Raw genomic sequence first — 27,782 nt, 5'->3', positions numbered from 1 at the left:
TTAATTTCTCAGTGACCAAGGTTCCGGTGTCAGGGGATCCTTCTTTAATAATAGCGCAAAGACCAATCCAGAGAAAGAAAACGTTACATTGTCTGTGATATGTTGTGATGCTTCATCTGTTTTTTGCTTCTGCAAAAGTAATGGTGTCCTAATGAGACATCTCGAATAGAACAACGTCCTTCAAGCTACCCGTATGGATTCCGTAAACATCATTCTTGTGAACCTCAACTCGCGCTTTGCTTATGTAGCAACCAAAAAGACATCAATCAAGGCAGTCTGGACGATGTGATGTTTTTTCACTTAGAAGGAACTGATTCAATGTCGCACCAACATTTCTTGAAAAATTACGATCATAAGGGATTTCGAAGGAAATTTGTGACAGCATTGAAGATTTCTCGATAGACATTGCTCCACACGTTGTGATGGTGAGAGAGACACGGACAAAAGTAGAAGTAACTTCAACTGTGCCTCAGGTAAGGGTATTGGGATGCTTGATGTTCGTGTTGTATATAAATGACCTAATAGTAACAGGTTAACGGCAACTTTAGATTTTCTGTTGCAGTTACGATGAAGTACTACCTGAAAAAGGCTGCACTAATATTCATTCCGATCTTGATAAGCTTTCAAAGTGGTGCAAAGACTGCTAAATTTCTTTACGAGTACAGAAATGTAAAATTTTGTTATTGAATGACTACAGGATCAACGAGTCATAATTTAAATCAGACAATTCACAAAAATAAGTGCCTGTAACGATGTGAGGAGACTTAAAATGAAGTGAATATAAAGGATGTCCCAGAAGGAAAGGTCACTATTTAGGTACATGACAGGAACAAGCATTTGAAGCTAAAATCTTCTTATGGACGTGTGCCCTATTCCGAACAATTTAATGTACATTTTTATTAATTTTGTATATTATTCAATGAATTCACCATTACAAAAATGCGTTTTACAAAGTATCAGTTGAAAAATGCATATTTTTTAATACACTCACCTCTAAGCATTACCATACACAACATATTACAGCTGTTGTACAGTTCACAATAAATATTCGAATATCCGACCGTCAACTTCAGTGCATTTGAGCACCCTGGGGAGAACATGTTGCTTTTCTGAATGCCTCTCCACTTTTCACATTGTGTGCAGCAGCGTTCATGACGCTATCATGTAGTTCACCTCGCGCATTCACCTTTCTTTTGCACAACTCAGACCTCATCCATCCCCATAAACAGAAATCTAATGGCGTAGGAGCTGGCGATCTGGGTGGCTAGTTAACTGTACTACCGTCCGCCCCGACAGCTAAGTGGTCAGCGTGACAGATTGCCGTCCTACAGGCCCGGGTTCGATTCCCGGCTGGGTCAGGGATTTTCTCCGCTCAGGGACTGGGTGTTGTGCTGTCTTTATCGTCATTTCATCCTCATCCGGCGCACTGGTCGCCCATTGTGGCATCGGATGTAATAAGACCTGCACCAAGGTGACCGGACCTGCCCCGCAAGGGGCCTCCCGGTCAATGACGCCAAACGCTCATTTCTACCTGTACTACCACGACGAACACAGCTATTTGAGTTAGAGCGTTAGGAGTGTTTCCTCACACGTCTGATGAAATGTGCCCCCGTTATCCTGGCAGTACACTGCGGTCCGTGTGGCCAAAGGAACGTAATCAAGGAGCTCAACAGACGAATTTTCCGAAAAATGTAAGCAGTTCTGTCCTCATTCTTTCTTCTAAAATGATGGAACCTATCAATATCTTCCCAATCATGCCAAATACCGATCGAAAAATGGACCTGGTTTCCACTATAGCGTGTGGGTTTTCCTGCGACCATCGATGATTATTACGTGTACTGTTTATTCCAGTGTGTGTAAACATGGCTTGATCAGTGAACAGTATTAATGGAACTAAATAACGACTGTCTTTTAACCAGTGATAAAATTCAAGTCGTGTGGCATTGTAGCCAATGCGAAGACTGTGGATACGGTGCATGTGAAATGAGTACAAGTTTTCCGCATGTAATGTTCGTTATACATGTGCTCGTGGGACACTGAAAGTCACCGTGTGTTTGTAGTAGCACTACGCTGCACCATTTCAGCTATGTGTTGCTGTTCCTGTACAGGTTGTTGAACTAAACGGAGAAAAATCTAACTTGGAAGAATAGCTGTTTCAAGGAGTGTGCTGGAACCTTTGGTAGACACTGAACGATCAGATAGTTTTCAACAGCAGTAGAAGCAGTAACATCACACACGCCGTAAGTGTACACCAAATTTGCATATTCTTCATAGTTTAGATGGGTGGTATTTTAGCCAGCGCGTGTACAAACACAGATAATGCCTGCTTCTCTCTGATACACTCTCCGTCCCTCGCAACACTTCACTCGCAGCACACCATGTACACTCACGGTTTCAACGGGTTAGTTTGGTGGCAGAAAGACATACCGAGGAAAATGACTGGAGGCAACGAGGTAGACTGGGTTAGAATAAAATCTCAAAGAGATTATGTGGGTAAGACACATACACTCGCTCCATTGGCCAGAAAACAAATGTACCTTAAATGTGCTCTATCTCGAAAACCAGTTCGGTGTAAGCCATACGTCTGTATGACTTTTTTTGCTTTAAATGAGACTTCCTGCCCTGTCCCTGAACATTGAACATTCCTCCTAGCACACGCTGTACAGGCTGAGACCTATGTAAAACAGCTGGCTGACTTAGGTTCCATGGCAGTGTGCTGAGTACATGCAGTCAACCTACGTAGGGAAAGGGTTCAAAACACTTGTGCATCTCACTTTAGAACGTTGCTCGAATGTGTGGGAACCATACCAACTAGGATAAACAGGGGATATTGCACGTAGTCAAAGAAGGCTACACATACAATCAGACGTTTGCTCTACTCTCGGAAGACCGCCACGTAAGTTACGAATAGCCTGAATTAACAGATCCTTGAAGCCAGTTACCTGCGACGGCGAAGCACGTCCGGAACTAATGCAAGCACGAGAGCCGTAAGCAATGCTAATGATCTTTTCGTACGGAAGTCTGCTCAAAAAGTTTCAAGAACCAATATTAAGTGGACCATTTACACCCGCTGTCTATCGCCCCCAAGGGGAGTATTGGCTAATTGTTGTTGTTGCTGTGGTCTTCAGTCCTGAGACTGGTTTGATGAAGCTCTCCATGCTACTCTATCCTGTGCAAGCTTCTTCATCTCCCAGTACATACTGCAACCTACATCCTTCTGAATCTGCTTAGTGTATTGATCTCTTGGTCTCCCTCTACGATTTTTACCCTCCACGCTGCCCTCCAATACTAAATTGGTGATCCCTTGATGCCTCAGAACATGTCCTACCAACCGATCCCGTCTTCTGGTCAAGTTGTGCCACAAACTTCTCTTCTCCCCAATCCTATTCAGTACTTCCTCATTAGTTATGTGATCTACCCATCTAATCTTCAGCATTCTTCTGTAGCACCACATTTCGAAAGCTTCTATTCTCTTCTTGTCCAAACTATTTATCGTCCATGTTTCACTTCCATACATGGCTACACTCCATACAAATACTTTCAGAAATGACTTCCTGACACTTAAATCTATACTCGATGTTAACAAATTTCTCTTCTTCAGAAACGCTTTCCTTGCCATTGCCAATCTACATTTTATATCCTCTCTACTTCGACCATCATCAGTTATTTTGCTCCCCAAATAGCAAAACTCCTTTACTACTTTAAGTGCCTCATTTCCTAATCTAATTCCATCAGTATCACCCGACTTAATTCGACTACATTCCATTATCCTCGTTTTGCTTTTGTTGATGTTCATCTTATATCCTCCTTTCAAGACACTGTCCATTCCATTCAACTGCTCTTCCAAGTCCTTTGCTGTCTCTGACAGAATTACAATGTCATCGGCGAACCTCAAAGTTTTTATTTCTTCTCCATGGATTTTAATACCTACTCCGAATTTTTCTTTTGTTTCCTTTACTGCTTGCTCCATATACAGATTGAATAACATCGGGGAGAGGTTACAACCCTGTCTTACTCCCTTCCCAACCACTGCTTCCCTTTCATGTCCCTCGACTCTTATAACTGCCATCAGGTTTCTGTACAAATTGTAAATAGCCTTTCGCTCCCTGTATTTTACCCCTGCCACCTTTAGAATTTGAAATAGAGTATTCCAGTCAACATTGTCAAAAGCTTTCTCTAAGTCTACAAATGCTAGAAACGTAGGTTTGCCTTTCCTTAATCTTTCTTCTAAGATAAGTCGTAAGGTCAGTATTGCCTCACGTGTTCCAGTGTTTCTACGGAATCCAAACTGATCTTCCCCGAGGTTGGCTTCTATTAGTTTTTCCATTCGTCTGTGAAGAATTCGTGTTAGTATTTTGCAGCTGTGACTTATTAAACTGATGGTTCGGTAATTTTCACACCTGTCAACACCTGCTTTCTTTGGGATTGGAATTATTATTTTCTTCTTGAAGTCTGAGGGTATTTCGCCTGTTTCATACATCTTGCTCACCAGGTGGTAGAGTTTTGTCAGGACTGTCTCTCCCAAGGCCGTCAGTAGTTCCAATGGAATGTTGTCTACTCCGGGGGCCTTGTTTCGACTCAGGTCTTTCAGTGCTCTGTCAAACTCTTCACGCAGTATCGTATCTCCCATTTCATCTTCATCTACATCCTCTTCCATTTCCATAATAGTGTCCTCAAGTACATCGCCCTTGTATAGACTCTCTATATACTCCTTCCACCTTTCTGCTTTCCCTTCCTTGCTTAGAACTGGGTTTCCATCTGAGCTCTTGATATTCATACAAGTCGTTCTCTTATCTCCAAAGGTCACTTTAATTTTCCTGTAGGCAGTATCTATCTTACCCCTAGTGAGATAAGCCTCTACATCCTTACATTTGTCATCTAGCCATCCCTGCTTAGCCATTTTGCACTTCCTGTCGATCTCATTTTTGAGACGTTTGTATTCCCTTTTGCCTACTTCATTTACTGCATTTTTATATTTTCTCCTTTCATCAATTAAATTCAATATTTCTTCTGTTACCCAAGGATTTCTACTAGACCTCGTCTTTTTACCTACTTGATCCTCTGCTGCCTTCACTGCTTCATCCCTGAAAGCTACCCATTCTTCTCCTACTGTATTTCTTTCCCCCATTCCTGTCAATTGTTCCCTTATGCTCTCCCTGAAACTCTCTACAACCTCTGGTTCTTTCAGTTTATCCAGGTCCCATCTGCTTAAATTCCCACCTTTTTGCAGTTTCTTCAGTTTTAATCTTCAGGTCATAACCAATAGATTGTGGTCAGAGTCCACATCTGCCCCTGGAAATGTCTTACAATTTAAAACCTGGTTCCTAAATCTCTGTCTTACCATTATATAATCTATCTGATACCTTTTAGTATCTCCAGGGTTCTTCCATGTATACAACCTTCTTTCATGATTCTTAAACGAAGTGTTAGCTATGATTAAGTTATGCTCTGTGCAAAATTCTACCAGGCGGCTTCCTCTTTCATTTCTTAGCCCCAATCCATATTCACCTACTATGTTTCCTTCTCTCCCTTTTCCTACACTCGAATTCCAGTCACCCATGACTATTAAATTTTCGTCTCCCTTCACTATCTGAATAATTTCTTTTATTTCATCATACATTTCTTCAATTTCTTCGTCATCTGCAGAGCTAGTTGGCATATAAACTTGTACTACTGTAGTAGGTGTGGGCTTCGTATTTATCTTGGCCACAATAATGAGTTCACTATGCTGTTTGTAGTAGCTTACCCGCATTCCTATGTTCCTATTCATTATTAAACCTACTCCTGATTACACCTATTTGATTTTGTGTTTATAACCCTGTAGTCACCTGACCAGAAGTCTTGTTCCTCCTGCCACCGAACTTCACTAATTCCCACTATATCTAACTTTAACCTATCCATTTCCCTTTTTAAATTTTCTAACCTACCTGCTCGATTAAGGGATCTGACATTCCACGCTCCGACCCGTAGAACGCCAGTTTTCTTTCTCCTGATAACGACATCCTCTTGAGTAGTCTCCGCCCGGAGATCCGAATGGGGGACTATTTTACCTCCGGAATATTTTACCCAAGAGGACGCCATCATCATTTAATCATACAGTAAAGCTGCATGTCCTCGGGAAAAATTACGGCTGTAGTTTCCCCTTGCTTTCAGCCGTTCGCAGTACCAGCACAGCAAGGCCGTTTTGGTTATTGTTACAAGGCCAGATAAGTCAATCATCCAGACTGTTGTCCTTGCAACTACTGAAAAGGCTGCTGCCCCTCTTCAGGAACCACACGTTTGTCTGGCCTCTCAACAGATACCCCTCCGTTGTGGTTGCACCTACGGTACGGCTATCTGTATCGCTGAGGCACGCAAGCCTCCCCACCAACAGCAAGGTCCATGGTTGGCTAATTATGTCGGTATAATACAGAGAGTAGCGTCGCAGCTATTACTTGACTGCAGATTTTTGCAGTAAGTTTGTTACATTATGGTAAGCTATTTTAGAAGCCTGCAGTATAGTATCGTTCGGTGGCGGCCGGCATGTGGCCTGGAGTATGGGTCAAAGCCACACTTTTCGCTAATGCGGACCGTGAGAATGCTCACTGTGGCGCATACTAAAATCACTTACCCACCTCACCTAAGAAACTAAATAACTACGTTAAATATTATCTGTTTTAATCCAAATTTGGTACATAGCCTTTTGTTAGTCAGACGACCTTGGTGTCGAAATTTGATACCGCTACCTATAATAGTTTCAGAGATATAAAAACCCTATTAAAAAGTATTTAACTGACACGTAAGAAAATAAATTCAGATAGTAATAATAAGAGTTTATATTTCTTTTGTTATTTGAAAATAGTAATAGCACTCTTAGTGTGCTGATTTATTTTATAAAGATTTTCAATTCTAAACTTTCGATAATTTTTCATTCGTAATGGAAATAACAGTTTAAAAGTTAATATTTATATTTTGTGTTAGGGTTAGAGTAAATGTGAGACATATGTCAAATTTAAATTCTATATTGTATTACACCTTACGTAACTAGTAAGTGTTATGCCACCAGCCGCGCGACCGCTACGGTCGCAGGTTCGAATCCTGCCTCGGGCATGGATGTGTGTGATGTCCTTAGGTTAGTTAGGTTTAAGTAGTTCTAAGTTCTAGGGGACTGATGACCTCAGCTGTTAAGTCCCATAGTGCTCAGAGCCATTTGAACCATATGCCACCAGGATGTCATGAAAAACTGTGAATCCCCCTAACTGGCGGATGACGTACGCCTATGAGCATTTGCTTTTGTAATAAGGCAGCCAGAAAGGTAGTAAGAGGATAATGAGTTCTAAAGTATATTTCAAGCATAGTTTTCTCTTAGTTTTCGTTTCATTTGCTTCAGTGGAACATTTTGTTAATACTTGCAGCATGAAATGACGTAGATGCATCTGCGAATGTTGATTGGAGTAAAGCAGTTTGAGCGTGAATATGATCATGAAAGATTAATCTGATTGGCTGTTCGTTTTGATCAACCAATGAGAGTAAATTTTTTCCGGCGCATTAGGATGGGTTATATGCCCTGAAAGCAACGGCATTCAGTCAATCGTGGACTAGCTGCCGGACGAGAAGGTCATGTTAGACGTGTCCGAAAAGATTATTTGTAAAATGCAGAAAAGACTGTTATATCGCGTTCGGTTTGTATCGCCGTGCAAGCAGATGCAGTTACGGACATTTCTGTGAAGTTTGGGGGATTTTGGAGTGTTTGATGTAGAGAATACCGCATGTGAAACTATCGGCCTTTGTAAAGAATTCTGCATGGCGTGTTCAGTGTGCATTTACAGAACATTTTTTGGCGAGCATCTTCATTTGAAGAATCTACTGAAAAGGACCGAGTTTGAAACACATTTTGTAGCAGAGTATTGACTTGGACTTAGCACATTTCTGGCTGTCTCGCGTGTGACATAAGCTGCATGAACTAGTATTGGATGTGCTATCGAAGTAAATGTGGAGTTGTTGACACAATAGCTACAAGACAGTAAAAAACATTAGTATCGATAAGCGGACATTTTCAATGAAGGAAGGAAGCATCCCCTTATGAACGTTATTACAAGAGATTTGCAGGTTTATTTTGTAACCTGAGTTACGCGAACTATGCAATCTAAGTATGGACGTTGGTCTTCTTCAACGCTGCTTTTAACATCGTCTGCATAGTATCTACGAATGCAGAGCAACGGACGGTGAACAAACGCTATACTGAGGTAGGTGGACATTAATTTTGCAGCTTGCTTCACTCAATGCTAGAGAACAAAGTGTTGAACCGCCACGCCGCAAGAGCCACTCGCTGTTTCAGTTTGATACGATTTATTATACCGTTAATTAGTTTCGAGACACCGTAGGCTCATCACAAGATCAAGGTATTTCAGGAACATATTTTTCTGGACCATACGCAGCTTGATGCTCGGGTCGTGGTGATGGCATGGCGTCTTGGTATTCATGACAAATTCAGTTTGGTAGTGAATATTTTGGTCAGTTTACACACACTTTCACTGTAATTACGTGCACCATCAAGAAAAGAGAGAATGTAAACTTGTTTGCAAGGTACTAAAGACAAATTATGTCCAAAATGAATTACCTTACGTTGTTGCTATTTCCAGCTGTTAATAGTGACGAAATCCCTTATAAACTCGTACAGTCACTAAAACTTCAGAAAGCTGTGTTAAATCAAATAATACATGAAGAATTAAAACATACTAATCCAATCAGATTGAAAACGACAACTGGCAGATTTATCTCGTAGCATGTTTCACTTCATAAGTTTTGACTTGGTCGTTGCTGGACTGTCTTTCCTTCTCTCAAATTCTCCATCATCTCTTAAAGTTTGTACCATCATTATGGAAACAACCAGAAAGAATTTTAGTGCTTGATGTTGTACTTACTTATTTTATTGGAATTTATTATTCGGGCAAACTCTTTCGTGTATACGCAGAATAAGTAAACACTGGTCCTCTGCTGATTATTTGTGGAAGTTTGACTGTATCCATTAGACACTGAGCAGGCCGTCTAGCAGTCACGGAGTAAACCAGTCATCACACAGCCACTGGACCCACGAAAAAAAAAACCAAATATGAAATGTAAAGAGTTCAGTAAGTTAGTCGCCATATGCGGTGGCCGCTACACTCCCTGAAATGTTGTACGAGAATCTGCTACTCAATTAGATGGATTTAGAGACATTCTGGTTGCCTTCACGATCTGACAGCCAATGGAACATCAGCGAGGCGTGAACATTAATTCAATGCAAATACTTATGATTTAGCTCATGCGTGGTACTTCAGTCATTAAGTGTCGAGTTCATGCTCAGATGTTAGCTATTTAGATTAACGTCTACGCCTGAAGCTGGGCTGTCATTATTTTTTTTTCTCTTCATGTTGACTAATTGGGGTCTCGTAACAACGTCAGTTCCTCTACTTCCTCCGTTATTTTCAATTTTTCGAAATCTCCTTCATCTCCTCCTGTTGCCATTTCCTTTCTTTCTTCCAAGTTGTTCTAGATTCTTTAGTTATTTGCTGGCTTGAAAACCATCTAAATTCAGTGGTTTAGTGTTAAAATAGATTCTTTCAACTACATTCGGCTGTATAATTTGTTTATAACAAAATGTTTTTAATTCCCCTATATCATGCTATTGTTTACTTTTTTCCAGAAATATTTGTTTTCTAGTCTGTTTCATTCATTCAGTAGACGCGACAAAAGGAGATTAACCTTCTGTTTGTCATTACATCTAACTTGTAACCTCCCCACAAAATAGAATAAATAATATGAATATGATTCTAATTTAGTGTAACCTCAAAACAGAAAATATTAACATAAATAATATTCACGTTTAAGGTAAGCTCAAAACAGAAAAATTCCTAAACCTCTCAACAGTAAAAATTATAATTATGTCGTTCACATTCAGTGTAACGTCCCAATAAAAAATGAATTCAGTAACCTGGTAATAAAACAATGTAACTAACCTCTCAATTAAATTGTCGCTCACTTATGACTTTTCAATAATTTACTGTGAATTTAACCTGGTGAATTTTGGACGACAGCAGTGCTGCATCATGGCCCTGAAAGATCATTCTGGATAAAAAAAGGAAAAATTCTTACCTCTTTGAAGTCGCCGGATATATCTGCTCTTACAATAAATTTTTCCGGCACAGCTCTGTGCAATGCTGGCCGATGTATCTCTCATTTATGAAAGGAAGCAACTGATTTTTTTCTTTTGCAACAATCGGGATGATCATGGATGGGAGAAATTAGTAAATTCTTTAAATTGAAATGAATGGTTGTTAAAAGTTACTTTTTATGAGGAAGATTATTATTACGAGATTTTTAAAACATTTACATGCGACTTGAGATAACATTACTACATATGCGCGACGCTGCTTTTTACCTTATACAATAATACTCAGGCTCTGGCATCGGTGCACCACGACCGGGCCAGCCAACACGATACACCACACCAGACCAGAGCAGACTCCAGACTAGCAACAACTTACTGCTACAGCTACACAGTTCCTACTGCAGTCAACACTGCTCTCTGGTCAGAGACCTTGCATATCGCAGGCAGCGCATGAGCAATACGTCGGACCTCTTACAAACTTTTCCTGTATATTTTAGAATTTATTATCATTACTTCTCATCTTCCAAGACCTTTTTTTCTTTGTTTTTACCTCTATACTTTTTTAATAATCTTTCCTTTATCTACATGCTTTCCAGGTTACAGTCCATTACTAAGTAATCAGATGCATGTAAACATTCCGGCATTACCACTGTGCTACAGTGTTTGCGTTTTGTGCTTCTAGAGATGAATTTCTTATTGTGGATATTTTTAGTTAAGCCATATGCTCTTTCCATTTTATATACACTTCTTAACAAAACAAGTGGATCAGCCAGTAGAGGAGGAGGAAACTAAATAAAGTTTCATGAGTATTGAGAGTACGTGATGTTACTTCAGTGATTAAAAAATACGGTCAAATTTACAAAGAACTTAGCAGTACGAGACCCGTTATCACTATGACATTGCACCGGCTCTCACTTGGAAGCATGGTACTTATTCGGTTGGGAAGGGTGTTATAATGTGGTTGTATGCTCTCCTAAGATTTGCTGACTCCCAACTGTTGTGAATGGTCCTTCATACCCTGGGTACTGACGCTGAGCCTGAGTTGACGCCCGAGCTGGTCGTACACGGCGACAGACTTGAGGATTCTGCTGGCCGCAGGGGTGCCTCAGCATCATGCGGAATGGTCGCAGAGATAAAAGCCTTGTGTGGACGAGCGGTTTAAAAATGGAAGCATGAAAACAAACAGATGAGGATGCAGGGCGTCCGTGACTAACCTCTGTGCCGTTAGAGTTCCCTCAATGGCTACCAACCGTGACCTGAAGTCTTGTGCGAAAGTTTCGCACACTAAAGCACCAGGAGTAATGCTGCAGAGCCTCTCGAAAGCACCGGAAGTATATTACTTTTCCACAGGCCGCCCACACTCGCCAACGCTGCCCACCTGGGGTAGTGAAGAACCGCGATTCACCGCTGAACACAACGGAACGCCATTCACCGCCAGTCCACGCTACTCGGTCACCACACCACTCCAGACGCAGCCGTTTGTGTTGTTACGTGGGCGTCAGCCTACACATTGCATGGAATTCCCTAGTCTGGCGACCGCTAGTCTGCGAGCAATGATCCTGGATGACACTATGTTGCTGGGAGTCCATTACTTTTCTCGGATGGCAGACACATATGTTAAGGGATTATGATGTGCTTGGTGCCCAGTAGTACGACGTGGTCCACCGGAATCTTGATGACGGGTGTGCCTGTCCTCACATTTCCATAGAGTCCAACATCGGGCCACAGTCACATCCGACTGCCCCAAACATCATGGTATTGCACGATTGGATACGCACAAGGATGCACCTTGCAAATTCTGTGAGGTGCTGATAACGCTGTCTCATACCAGTACGTAGCACGCCCTTCCCTTCACAGTGATCACTCAACGTTTAAAGATTTTCACGTATCTTATATGCCCTACCAGGCTTAGTAACGACACTAAATATGAACAACATTAATGGGCTCTGGCAGTTTTATGTTTGACGCTTATTTCGTGAGATATTTGGCCCGGTCACGATCAATGGACCACCCCATATATACATATGGTGTCCGACGTAAAACTGGTACGCCTCACGCCCAAGATTCAAGGTAACAATTAACTAAGTAAAAAAGAATAGATAAGTGTAACGTTAAAAAACATGTAGTCACCTGTTCATAAGAGATGTTGGAAGTGGTGGCCAAGGGCATCCAGGCATCACTGACTTTGCGCGATGACTTTACCAGAAAGACGTTGTAGTTCTGGAGGCATGATGTTGATAATTTCCTTAGTAACGTTCTGTTTAAAATCGTGTATCGTGCGAGGATTGTCTGCGAACACTTTGCTGTTTAGTCTGCCCTTTAAATCAAAATCACACGATGTTAAGTCTGGAGACCTTGCAGGCCAGAGGCCTCCACTGGCAAGTCTGTCTTCAGGGAACGCGTTGGTGAAGTGGGCAATACTTTGGTTGGATGTGTGAGCGGTTTTCTCCATCATATTGGAATACTGCAAAGAGCTTCTCTGCATCTATTAATTGTGCCCAGAAAGCGTCAGAGATCTCTACATATCTGCCACTTTTTAAGGCGTAACTGAAAAATATGGGGCCATTAATGGCTTTGCCAGAAAGCGCACACCAACGACCTACCTTCTCCGTGTGGAGAGGTTCTTCATGCAGAATATGTGGCTTGTTCTGCGACCAGGACCTGCAATTCTGAGAGTTCACGTAACCTGGAATATTGGAAATTTGTGGTAAGTTCCTGCGGGACCAAACTGCTGAGGTCATCTCTCCATAGGCTTACACACTACTTAATCTGACTTAAACTAACTTACGCTAAGGATAACACACACTCCCATGCCCAAGGGAGGACTCGAACCTCCAATGGGGGGAGCCGCGCGAACCGTGGCAAGGCACCTGAGACCTTGCGGCTACCTAACCTGAAAAATGAAACCAACACTCATCTGACATGAAGTAAAGCAAGGGGTCCTAGTAACCAAACTAATAAATACGTTAAATGAAGTATTACCACTGTCAAAATAACATATGAAACAGATGTAACCACACACGCAGAAGGTATAAAGGGAAAAATTGTCACGTCATATCAAAGCCAAATTGCCATCTCTTGTTTCTTCAAACACAGACACATTTTAAATTTTAAAACTTCAAATGGTTCAAATGGCTCTGAGCACTATGCGACTTAACTTCTGAGGTCATCAGTCGCCTAGAACTTAGAACTAATTAAACATAACTAATCTAAGGACATCACACACATCCATGCCCGAGGCAGGATTCGAACCTGCGACCGTAACGGTCGCTCGGTTCTAGAAAAATGGTTCAAATGGCTCTGAGCACTATGGGACTCAACTGCTGAGGTCATTAGTCCCCTAGAACTTAGAACTAGTTAAACCGAACTAACCTAAGGACATCACAAACATCCATGCCCGAGGCAGGATTCGAACCTGCGACCGTAGCGGTCTTGCGGTTCCAGACTGCAGCGCCTTTAACCGCACGGCCACTCGGTTCTAGACTGTAGCGCCTAGAACCGCACGGCCACTCCTGCCGGCAATTTTAAAACTTCTACAACCTATTATGTATCTTATTTATTATCATTATCTAAGTTAGCAACAAGCTTAAACAAAATTGTGTGTATACGTTTGTACTTATATACTTTTTTATTTATCCTTTTGTAAAATTTTAAACAAAAAGACTAGAATTTGTATGATATAACATGTAAAATCACTCACTGTACGACCAGCTATATAATAATAGGCAGCAGGTCTTTACTTGAGAAATAAATAAATGTACCTATTGATGAAACTGTCATCAGATATTACGGAATCCCACGTTTCTGTGTCCACCACAAAGCGACACAAATGTAACGCAACACAGGCCGCAGTCGTTACTTACATTTTCGTTTCCTCTCGTCCTGTTGATTGATCGCTGCCCGCTGTTCCAATTGAGGCGCCACGCACTGCGGAAGTATTAAACATTCAGGCGACTGACTGGGCATTACTGTATAATGCGGTAGGAACGTATTAATAACGCAAGTAGGGCTCGGAATGGAGGCAACTACATCACAAAATAATCAATACAACTTCTTGTTGTCCTTTGTCCACAGCCATCAGGAATTTATAGAGCGAAAAAATTTTTTCCTTGGAGGCTGTGTTATACGGAACAAACTTTTTGTTTACGTTTTACGACTCGTCAGCTTCGACGTCATTATTATTTTTAGCCGCACTATCAAAAATGACTCTGAGCACTATGCGACTTAACTTCTTAGGTCATCAGTCGCCTAGAACTTAGAACTAATTAAACCGAACTAACCTAAGGACATCACACACATCCATGCCCGAGGCAGGATTCGAACCTGCGACCGTAGCAGTCGCTCGGCTCCAGACTGTAGCGCTAGCCGCACTATCACTCACACGAGTGTCTTATTGACCAGTGAGAGTGGATGGGATTGATAATACATGAGTGGCTTTATCTTTGCTAGGCTCGCGAGTACGTGTCTACCTTCCTTGCCCAGAGGAAGCACCCGACGTACGCCGACTTAGGTGGAGCGGTTGGGCCCGCCGAGGCAGTCTTGGGGATTGGAGTCCCCGCTGATGTGTTACATGTGCGAATCGGTCATAATGCTCCCATGCTGCAGGCCTCTACTTGGGACCTTTGTTTCTGGTGTGTTCTTTGCAGTTCAGGTGTAGCTGCAATTTCGAGAAGCACGTTGTAAGTAGGCTGTTTAGGTTTTTTTATTGGTAACGCCACCTCTGTATGAAAATCACTGGCTGTGCTGTGTGCAGCCTGTGGCTGCTTTGCATTGTTGTAATACTCGCCATTGTAGTGTTAGGCAGCTGGCTGTGAACAGCGCGTAGCGTTGCGCAGTTGGAGGTGTGCCGCCAGCAGTGGTGGATGTGGGGAGAGAGATGGCGCAGTTTTGTAATTTGTCATGATATCAAGGTAAATACATTGTTTGTTCTCTATTAATATCTTTCATTTGCTAACTATCCCTATCAGTAGTTAGTGCCTTCCATAGTTTGAATCTTTTATTTAGCTGGCAGTAGTGGCGCTCGCTGTATTGCAGTAGCTTGAGCAGCGAAGATTTTTGTGAGGTAAGTGATTTGTGAAAGAGATAGTTTAATGTTAGTCAGGGCCATTCTCTTCTAGAGATTTTGAAAGTCAGATTGCGTTGCGCTAAAAAAAAAAAAATATTGTGTGTCAGTTTAAGCACAGTCCTGTATTAATTGTTCAAAGGGGACGTTTCATATGTCGACCCTTAGCCGAGGATACCTCACTGGAATCTTCTGATTTTTTTCTTGTAGTTTGTGTAATTAGTGTAGATTTTGTTTATTGCTAGCGCGTAATTGTAGAGAAAATCTCCTGTGTAGTTGCAGTCTTTCATTGTTGTACAGTAAAACAGTTGGGGCATGCATGTAGATTTGCACCAAGTATTTCGCAGCTGCAATTAACTAGATATTATTTTCAGTGTCATGTTAATGTGTTTTCTTATTTTTGCTCTTCAAATTGTGTTTTTCTGTGTTGTCGTGTGAAATATTGTGACAATAATGGCGTGTGAAAAACGTAACACTAGGCTCCAATGTAAACTGAGAAATGACAGCGAAGACGAAAGCAGTGTGTTAGCGCCACTGTGTAATGAATTAACTAATGTTCAACATAGTAACTTGGTAATTGTGCACAGGGAAATGGAGCGGGCGGCAAACAATGGCGTAGGCAGTGAAACAATTGGTGAACAGGGAAGTATTATCGATCGATCGGTCGGCAATAGCTCGCCTCAGGAATCCGAAATGACACGACACGATCTCGCAAATACTGTAGATTCATGTTTTGGATCCTCACCGTTTTCTCAAATAAGTCAAGACAAATTTTCTGCTTGTCAGAATGTGAATGTTTCCGGTGCAAATTCACTGCCGAAAAGCACTGAGGAACATGTTCCAGACACCAGTGCATTGTTATTACAATTAATACAACAAATGGGACAAACACAACAAAAGCTTCAAAAGTTAGACACAATGGAACAAAATCAGAGACAAACACAGCAACAGTTAGACTCAATGGAACAAAATCAGAGACAAACACAGCAAATGCTTCAAAAGTAAGACACAATGGAACAAAATCTTCAAAAGTTAGACTCCACGGTTGAACAAACACGTGAAGATTTAACTACTGAGTTACATAACATCGAATCGAAATGTCAAAAAGTCTGTAATGACGTAAAAACACAAATTTGTGAGCATTTCCAACCTATTTTTTCGCGGCATGAAAATGCACTACAGAATCACGAAGCAGCCATAAAAGAACTGCAAACTACTGTTCATGAAAATCATGAGACCTTGCAAGCTAAATTTGACTCAGTTGCATCTACCGATTCGGTTATGCAACTTGCAAAAACTCAGGAAAACTTGAAGGACACAGTAGATTCGATTTCAACACAAATGGACACTCTGAAACTTGGTTCAGAAAAACACACTGAGGAAATGTGTTCACTATCGGAGAAAGTAGGCGAACTTTCGGATCAGGTCACTAACTTATCTACAAAGGTAGATGATGATCTGAATGGCACAAGAACTGTAGCCTTCACTGACACAGAAGAGTATGAACGAATTAGAAAATTCAAACAAAATCAAAATCAAATCAATACACAGTACAAAAGAGAAATCCGCGAAGTACAAGATCAGCTGACACAGGTAATACAAGAATTACGTATTTCAGAGGACACACGGGAAGAGGGACTTAGAAATACGGAACAGCCACAAAATAATAACACAGGGCATTTCGGAAGTTATGAAAGAAACTGGCAATGCGCACCGAATTTTGAGATGGAACGGCCGACACGACCTAGCAATGAGCGATATGCGACTCGCCGACATGATGACTTTGACTATAAGCTGTTCATTACTACACGTAAATTCAAAACGTTTAAGAATTCTGCCAACGACATTCATCCACAAGCGTGGCTCGATCAATTCTCTCATTGTTTTCCCCCCAACTGGTCATTAGAACACAGATTAGAATTTATGTGTGGCTATTTAGAGAATGAACCAGCTGTAAGAATGCGATCGGTCATTCACGATTGCCATAGTGAAGGAGAATTTTACCATGTCTTCCTCTCAGCATATTGGTCTCAAGCCACACAAGACCGAGTAAAACATGGCATCATAATGATGAAACATTTCGAACAATCTGAATTCTCCAGTCTTGTAAAATATTTTGAAGACATGTTGCACAAGAATCAGTACCTGTCAAACCCATACAGACCCTCAGAACTCATCCGCATTTGCTTAATCAAATTACCTGAACATTTACGACATATTATTTTAGCAGGACGTTGCAAAGACGACATTGAAGCTTTTCAGGGACTGTTACAAGAACTGGAAATTGACACTGACAATCGCGGAACGCAGGAGCACAACAATTACAGATCACATCCGTCGCAATTCCGCGATGAAAGAAATAATAACTGGACGCGACAAGGCTATTCTCACAACACAAATCGTGACCGAAACAGACACCACCCGTATAACAACCGTTGGCAGAGTAGTAATAATTACAGGGAAAGATCACCTCTCCGCGGTAATGACTATCACAGAGACAATCAGAGAAACAGACAATATGGGAACCAAAACAATTATTATTACGAGGGACAGAATAACTTTAGACGCAACGGTCCAGCGCGCAGTTACGATTCAGGGAGAAATTCTCCACCACATGACCGACAAGAAAGAAACTATAGCATCTACCGACATGACGACAGACGATATGATCGTAATGACAGACCTGAATTTCATCAGAACTGGCGGGATTATAACAGAGCTGGGCCCTCTCGGCAAGGCGAATTTGTAGAAGTTCGGTCTCCTAATCCCAATAACGACGCGCGCCAACAAAGGGACAGACAATGACGCGCTCCGCAGGCAGCTGCGTGCCCCAGCTGGCTCAGAGAAAAATAACATAGACGCTAACCTTGAGAAAAATTCCAGTATTCTTTACCGACGTATACCACTTGATAATTGCTTTTCAGTTGAAAGTCTGCGTACTGGGAAGAGTATAGGTTTACACCACATTTCACATGTAAAACCGTTTATTGAGAAATAATCTGCTTTTTAACTTTGTCTTTGCCATAAAACTTTTCACTTCACATTTCTAGTAGGCTTTGTCAGACTTAGAATCTGTTAACAAGCAACAATGTTTGAAGTTAAACATCCAGTCTAGAACCTAAGGAACATTTTTAAACAGAAATTACGAATGTATTGTTATAGTGAACAGACGACACAGTGTTGTATTTGTACATTCTTGCTTGTTAGTTGGACGATTACGTAACGACTATAAGGCTCACATACTTAGAACATTTACCAGTACTGTTAATAAGATTTTAATGCAACATTTTGGTTTATTTGAAAATACATTCTGGATTTAAAGTGCTTTCTGAGAGATACCAGATGACACAGAGGTTAGTTTATGTGACAGCTACACGATTTTATCACGACGCTACTAATGAGTGACAATTTACAATGTTGCTTTTGCGGTGTATCTGTTTTATATCTGCACAGTTTTCTGAATTCTTCTGGAAAGAAAAACATGTTTTAGTAGTAACTTTTGTGGTATAGCAACAATGAGACAGCCTTTTTCGTGGCACAACAATATGTTACAGTATAGTACTTTCTTCATCACAACAATAAACGTAATAACTACGATATCTATACACAAAGCATTTCAGTTTTGTTTATCATGAGGTAAGTACATTGACTTCTGCAGAACTTAGCTTTCGGAGGACGATAACTACGAGACTTCCACAGAGATTATGTTGCAACAAGACGCACATTTAGCGCTACAGGACACGTATTTGAGTGATTGATTTTGTACTTAAAATATTTATTTTTAAAGATTTTTGAAGTGCAATGATACAAGGGTTTTCCGTCATACATTTCATTCCATTCCATTGCTGTAATCTGTATCACCTGAGGGTATTATACATTAATCCTCAGGGGGGTACACGCTTACTTTGTGTACCATGTGTGTGGCAACCACAAGGAACCCTAGCTAATATGGTATTTGCTTATACAACTTTACACATCGGTACCATATTTCTCCAACACAGTATTACACAGCTATCAGATCATTTAACTGAGAGAGACAAACATTTTTTTTACTACGTCAGTGACAGATGTTTACGTAATTACACAGTTGAATAACTTCATACGTATGAAATTGTATTTTGTCTGTACTTTGTAAACTGTTCATATTTTTTCGGAACCATTGTGATACAATGTGAGCTTTGAATGATGTGTTTGGTATGGAATCATGATTTTAAAGTACGTTTGAGGCAGATGACACTTTTGAAATGAGCAGAGAATTTTTTTTAGGTTTTGAAACTATTGGAGGAAGCTACGACGATTTTGAGATTTGACTGAGGTGTTATGATGTTATTATTACGGCGACGGTGTGTATTATGTTGTTGAGGTATGTTTATTATCAATGAGATGATGCTATATGAGGAATCTGATTATGCTACGTATGTTACGATGAAATATTGAAGTGTCGACGAATATGTATATGTATAATAAGGTAAGGAGTAATGAATAGCGTTTAGGGATTCTGACTTGTGAAAAAGGATGTTGGAAACTAAGAATCATACTTTAAGAGTTATGAAATGTGTGTAAATGTGTGACTGTATCACAATGTTGACGAATATTTTTTTTTGGACACTTATATTTATAGGATTTTGTTTCTACAGATTTGCAACGCTAATTCTTGACCTGTGAAATATTTTTATATGAGACTGCCACTGTAGCGGAAACTGCTTTCATCAATATTTCCGTACGAAAGTTAAGTGACCACCTGCACATAATGCGTCGCGGGCACCCAGCTGTGTCAGACGCCTGGAGAAAAAGCCATTATTGCGAGCCCTTTTCAGCGGCACAGGTAGAAAAAAAAGGGGAGGACATTATCCTCGCTATTGACGTTCCTTTGTAGAGAGCATCGCAAAAACGACACGGTTGAACTTGAAAACATATGATTACACATTTCACAGCTGTTGTCTTGCTAATTGAGAGAAATGCCATATGGCTTGCTTTATGTATTTGTTTACTCATTTTGTTTAATATCTAGTTTCTAGCTGCACTGCAGCATTGGTTAAATTAAAATTTTATAGATGTACTAATACAAATATTTTCTGTCTACAGATCGAGTAAATAATAATTTTTTTCAAACAAATGAGGGAGCACAAAAAGACATTTCCCTTCACAGGAACTGCATACATAATTTTCTTTTCTAGTACTTAGTAATTTTTTTGTAGAATTAGTTTTTGTGGTGCACCACTTTAATGACATAGATATTAAGATGTGAATATACATTTCCCTTATCTGCATTGTTATCTTTAGTGTATTATTTTTTCTGCTTTAGCTATGTCATGTTTAGGTAGAAGTTATTTAATTTTCTGCTGCTGTTTGCCAGGCATAATGTTATTGAATTTGACTTTGTATTACTCTGCTAAGCCAGTTTACTACTGATTTATTTTTCTTGTTTGCTGCTCATTGCCTTATATTAGTTGTAATTTATGCTGCTTGCTTCGCCTTTTGTATTTTTTGTCATTGATGTTTGTGTTACTTGTTTTGTGCTGCTGCATTGCCTCGTCCCTTAGTTTAGCATCTGAGCTCAGTAGATTTAAGTTATCTTAAGAGGGGGTAGACTATATAAGAAACTGACTATGAAGAATAGGGAATGCACTGAGAAATAATTATTTTGAAAGAAATATGAATAGAATACAGAAAGCAGGTATAGATAGGACTTTTTGGGAATAATGATGAACGAAGGAAGATCTCCGAGAAGTAAAGAAAGTTTTGTTTGCAAAATACTGTAGTAAAAGAAACCCTGTCCTTTCCTTGTGTTATCCCACTATGTGTTTGTGTACTCTTGTATATTTGTGTTTTTCCTGTCTTTATGTGTTTAGCTAATAAGAGTTATGTTGTAGAATTTTTCTGATAATATGTTATTTTCTTTGTAAAGATGTTTAGACATTATTTATTCTGTTTTGTTTTAATGCTCATGTGTGAAGTTGATGTTTCGAAAGTTATTCTGATCTTTTATGTATGTACTCATGTCATAATTCCTGTAACACTGACGTATATGTTATTTCGATTCTTTTGTAAAGCCTGTATTACAAATGTTCTCTGTATTGTTTTGTTCTTTAATGATGTATTTTGTACCTTTGTAATTGTATTCTTATGTTATAAAATTGTAATTGACACCAGGTCATCAAATTAAGTAACTTGTAAGTTCCATTTCACTGCACACGTTTCTGTTGGTCATAGTATATGGACAATATGTGAGAAGTAGGGACTGTTAGTGTTTGCACGTGTGTTAATAATTCAGCAAGGGACTGGATAACAGCATTGCTGGTTCTAAGGACAATTCCAAAAACTTTGTGAGTGCACAAGTGGTGGTTATGGACTTGCTACATTATCCGCAAGACTCTTCGATGGTGATTGTGCACCTGCACAGTCGCAACAGATGGCTGCTGGCCGTCTCTACAAGGACTACAGTGGGTCTGCGTCTTTGCTGACTCACCAGTACCATTATCTCTACAAGGACTGCAGTGGGTCTGCACCTTTGATGACTCACCAATACCATTATTTCTACAAGGACTGCAGTGGGTCTGCACCTCTGGTGGCCCACCAATACCGTAATCTCTACCAGGACTACAGTGGGTCTACTCTGTGATGACCTACCTACCAATGTTCTTCAAAATGTCGACTGACTCTGCTGTGGGTTTACTCTGTTGTGGCCCATTACCTGTCTGCATGTCAAGAGTCAGCACTGTCTTTCCATTGGAAGGACAACGCTACTTCTTCAAGACTGCATGGAAATCCACTACTTCCATGTGCATTTTCTTTTACTGCTCAGACTTTGAGAAAAACACTGCAATGTGATGAATGATCAGGACTGTCTTTATGGACTGTGAGAAAATTTTAGCTTTTGACCAACATTGTATCAATAAGTGTGTGCATTTGATTTCTTTGTTATTGTAATTACTATTATGAAAAATTTTAACAAATATGTTTTGGCCACTGCCCCAACCAATTTGTAAATTTTTTTGTGGGGAGCATGGGGGCTATGTAAGTAGGCTGTTTAGGTTTTTTTATTGGTAACGCCACCTCTGTATGAAAATCACTGGCTGTGCTGTGTGCAGCCTGTGGCTGCTTTGCATTGTTGTAATACTCGCCATTGTAGTGTTAGGCAGCTGGCTGTGAACAGCGCGTAGCGTTGCGCAGTTGGAGGTGTGCCGCCAGCAGTGGTGGATGTGGGGAGAGAGATGGCGCAGTTTTGTAATTTGTCATGATATCAAGGTAAATACATTGTTTGTTCTCTATTAATATCTTTCATTTGCTAACTATCCCTATCAGTAGTTAGTGCCTTCCATAGTTTGAATCTTTTATTTAGCTGGCAGTAGTGGCGCTCGCTGTATTGCAGTAGCTTGAGCAGCGAAGATTTTTGTGAGGTAAGTGATTTGTGAAAGAGATAGTTTAATGTTAGTCAGGGCCATTCTCTTCTAGAGATTTTGAAAGTCAGATTGCGTTGCGCTAAAAAAAAAAAAATATTGTGTGTCAGTTTAAGCACAGTTGTAAAAAATTGTTAAAAGGGGACGTTTCAACGTTAAGAAGGAAGTCAGCCCGAGTGCGCTAACACTAGCATACGACGCAGAGAGCTGTGATGTCGTTATTCCATGACAAGAAGAGAGGAAAATTATTCTGGTAAGAACCTTATGTTAAACATTGTTTAAGCGGAGATTGGCACTGAAATTTAATTTATTGGTGTTACACATGATGGGAATTTTAAGTTTGTGTTCACCACTGCCATTTACTCTTAATGATCCCACATACTAACATCCTCTGAGTCTCGTAATAACGGTTCGATACTGTGTTTCCTTCTTTTATTACTGCCTCAGCTGTGGAATCCTTTTAACGTAATTGTTGTTTTTCGTTCTTAAGCTCTGTTGATTTGGAGTGTGCCAAAAGGATACAGTTAACAGCACTTAACCATAACTATCCTTGTTTACATTCTGCTGTGATGCCATGTATGTCTTTGCAACTCCCGTCCTTTCAGTGGCCACCTTTGATTTGTATTTATAGTTATGTTTTAACGGACTAAATGCTACTTTTAATTCTTTTGCTTTCTGCCTGTTACAGTAATCCCTTATTTGTTTCCTATCCATGTCTTATTCCCATTACAAGGCCCCATTCGGCTATTTATATCAACGCCAGTGAACCAGAAGTTCGTTTCTTTCTTTTAACAAGAGTGACTAACTGAAACAGCTAGTTAAAGTTTCTATTGTTTTTATTCTATAATGATTTCACTGACATTTGAGGTAAAGGTTGTTAGTCTATTCTGCTATCTGAATGTTGTACTTGTAACGTAACTGAATAAATACTATTTGATTATAAGCGATTGTGGTGTCGTTACTACTCATGATTCTCCTGGTTTGCCGGCCGCGGTGGTCTAGCGGTTCTAGGCGCTCAGTCCGGAACCGCGCGACTGCTACGGTCGCAGGTTCGAATCCTGCCTCGGGCATGGATGTTTGTGATGTCCTTAGGTTAGTTAGGTTTAAGTAGTTCTAAGTTCTAGGGGGCTGATGACCACAGATGTTAAGTCCCATAGTGCTCAGAGCCATTTGAACCATTCTCCTGGTTTAGTTTCAGCAGTTTACAATGTCAACGACTGTATTAGTCGTTGCAGAAGGGTGCAGTTCCCAGGGAGTAAGGACCATGAAAGAGATGACACTCCCTTCACCCCCCTCCCACCCCCACCCCCACGTAAAAAATATTAGAAGCGTTAATATTTTTACATATCCCAAGTTTCAAAATTCAAAGCTAATTATCTGAATATGAAGTAGCATGCAAACTAGGATTCTCGAAATTGGGTAGGAATTCTAGATGTTAGGAGCTACATTTAACTCACAATACTCATCTCATGGATGATCTTGGAGCCTGATCGATATGTTATATCCACATAAAGACAAACATAAACAGTCTGAACGCGCTTGCGAGAAACCACACGAATCTAAGTTGGGTAGGACATAAGGGGGAAGCCCCTCCAGAAAGAAAAACAAAACGACCTACTGTGTTGCCAAACATAGGTGGAAACGGCTGAAAGAAACGTTATTCCGCTCATGTAACCAGTGTTTCACCCTGCGTGTAAAACATTCTAAGCCAACTGCCTTGCCGTAGTGGTAATACCGGTTCCAGTCGGTTAAGCGCTGTCGGGATTGGCTAGCACTTGCATGGGTCACCATCCGGGTCTACCGAGTGCTACTAAAATGTAGCCAGCCTCAGTAGCGAGCCAGTGGGTATGTTGGACCTTCCAGCGAGCTACGGACCCCCTTGAAGGTGTCTCCCGCAGTCGGAGACGAAACGTTGGGAATCGACACAGAATTAATCAACCGACCACGGCATTACAGCCCGGATAATTATAATGGACTACCGAGTGCTGTTGACAAGCGGGGTGCACTCAGCCCATGTGGGGCCAATTGAGGAAGTACTCGATTGAGGAGTAGCGGCACCGTCACGAAAACTGACAACAGCCGGGAGAGCGGTGTGTTGACCACACGCCCCACCATATCCGTATCTATATCCAGCCTTCGGGCTGAGGATGACACGGCGGCCAGTCGGTCCCGTTATGACTTCAAGGTCTGTTCGTACGGTGTATGTTTGTATAAAATCTTCGAATAACTTAAGGGAGTGTACAGCCTGTCATTTTAAAGGCACAAATGCAGTAAGGAAGCGCTCTACAAGGAAATTTAAAACCTCTATTTGCAGATCTAAAAGATTACACGTGCACACACACACACACACACACACAAATACGAGCGCGCGCGCGCTATCGTCAATACACAGCCAAAAATGACCAACGTCAGGAGTCATTTAGAGAGAATATTAATAACCAACTAGTAATGTAGCATTAACTCTGCTCCCTCTGTTTTTTGACCAGGGAACGATCAGGATTCCACGCGGAATTTAAGCTGAAACCTCCATCTATTCTATTTACTCCGTGCTACTCTCTTGGGTGGAACAGTAGGCCGCTGCGAGCAGCACATTAGGAGCTTGGAGGATCTTCTACGTCGATTAGAGGAACTGCATTTGAATTTTTTTTTTTTTTAGCCATCAGTCTTCTAACTGGTTTGATTCACCCCGCCACGAATTACTCTCGTGTGCCAACCAATTCATCTAGGAGCAGCACTTGCAATCTACTTCCTCATTTATTAGCTGGATATATTAGAATCTCTGTCTTTCTCTACAGCTCTTTCCCTGATTTCTTAACAGACGCCCTATGACAGACGTCCTTCTTGTCAGTCTTTTCCATATATTTCTTTCCTCGACGATTCTCCGGAGTACCCCCATATTCATTATCTTATCAGTCCAGCTAATTTTCAACATTGTTCTGTAGCACCACATCTGAAAAGCTTCGATTCCCTCTTTCCCGGTTTTCCCACAGTCCACGTCTCACTACTGTACAATTCTGTACTTCAAATATACGTTCTTGCCGCCCCCGGTAGCTGAGTGGTCAGCGCGGCAGAGTGTCAATCCTAAGGGCCCGGGTTCGATTCCCGGCTGGGTGTTGTGTTGTCGTAATCATCATCATTTCATCCCCATCGACGCGCAAGTCGCCGAAATGGCGTCAAATCGAAAGACTTGCACTAGGCGAACGGTCTACCCGACGGGAGGCCCTAGTCACACGACATTGTTTTATTAATGTACATTCTCAGAAAATTCTTTCTCAAATTATGTCCCATGTTTGATACTACTAGAGTTCTCTTGCCCATAATGCCCTTTTTGTCAGTGCTAGTCTGGTTTTTAAGTCCTCCTTGCTCCTTCCGTCAGGGGTTATTTTGATCCATACATAGCAGAAATCAATAACTTCATCAACTTCGTGATCGTCAATTCTACCGTAAAGTTCCTCTCATTTCTGCTACTTCTCATTACGATCATCTTCCTTCGATTCACTCTCAAACCATGTTCTTTACTCATCAGATTGTTCATTACATTCAGCAGATCCTGTAATTCTTCTTCACTTTCACTGAAATAGCAATGTTATCACCGAATCTTAACATTTATATCCATCCACCTTGAATTATAATCCCACTCTTGAACCTTCCTTTTGTTTCCGTCACTGCTTCTTCGATGTTCAGATTGAACAGTAGGGGTGATAGACTACATCCCTGTCTTACACCCTTTTTAATCCTAGCACTTGGCTTTTGGTCATTCATTCTTATTGGTCCCTCTTGGTTCTTGCACATATTGTCTATTACCTGACTTTCCCTACCGCTTACCCCCACATTTCTCAAAATTTCGAACATCTTGCACCGTTTGACAATGTCTAAAACTTTTCCCAGGTCGACAAATCCTATGCATGTGTCTTGATTTTTCTTTAGTCTTGCTTCCATTATAAACTGCAATGCCAGAATTGCCTCTCTGGTATCTTTACCTTTCTTAAAGCCAAACCGATCGTCATCTAACTCATTCTCAACTTTATTTTCCACTCTTCTGTACATTATTCTTGTCGGCGACTTGTCTGTATGAGCTGTTAAGCTGATTTTGCGATAATTCTCGCCATCTCTGTAATTGTGCGGAAGATATTCTTCCAAAGTGAGATGGTATATCGCCCGATTCGTACATTCTACGCACTGACGTGAATAGTCCTTTTGTTACCACTGTCCCCGCTCCCTCCCTGATTTTAGGAATTTTAGTGGAATGCTATCTATCCCTTCTGTCTTCTATGATTGTAAGTGTTCCAAGCACTCTTTTACATTCGGTTTCTAATGCTGGATCCCCTATCTATTCTACACTGAAGCGTCAAAGGAACTGGTATAAGCAGCCGTATTCAAATACAGACATACGTAAACAGGCAGAATACCACGCTGCGGTCGGCAACGCCTATGTAAGACAAGTGTCTGGCGCAGTTGTTAGATCGGTTACTGCTGCTACAATGGCAGGTTATCAAGATCTAAGTAAGTTTTGTGTCACAAAAGTTGAGTCTAAACTAAAAAACAAGAGAAAAACAGGACAAAATGTAATATAATAGCATATTGTACTGCCACATAATATGTAATATGTTTATTGTATGTATTAAATGAAACATGTATTACAGGATACTGATGATGCTTGCCAAATAAAAGAAGCGAAACGCGTATGGCAACAAACAAATTGCCTTCAATTAGTTCCATAGATGGTATACAGGGTGAGTCACCTAACGTTACCGCTGGATATATTTCGTACAGAATACCGACGAACCGATTCCACAGACCGAACGTGAGGAGAGGGGCTAGTGTAATTGTTTAATACAAACCATACAAAAATGCACGGAAGTATGTTTTTTAACACAAACCTACGTTTTTTTAAATGGAACCACGTTAGTTTTGTTAGCACATCTGAACATGTAAACAAATACGTAATCAGTGCCGTTTGTTGCATTGTAAAATGTTAATTACATCCGGAGATATTGTAACCTAAAGTTGACGCTTGAGTACCACTCCTCCGCTGTTCGATCGTGTGTATCGCAGAGCACTGCAACATTCATCGAGTTTCTACAGAATGATCTGCCAACGTTGCTCGAAAATGTCCCACTGGAAACGCGTCGACGTATGTGGTATCAGCATGATGGTGCACCTGCACATTCCGCAATTAACACTAGGCTGA

Source organism: Schistocerca nitens, chromosome 9 (assembly GCF_023898315.1).
Source record: "Schistocerca nitens isolate TAMUIC-IGC-003100 chromosome 9, iqSchNite1.1, whole genome shotgun sequence".
NCBI classification, from domain to species: Eukaryota; Metazoa; Arthropoda; class Insecta; order Orthoptera; family Acrididae; genus Schistocerca; species Schistocerca nitens.
This window is presented reverse-complemented; position numbering follows the sequence as displayed.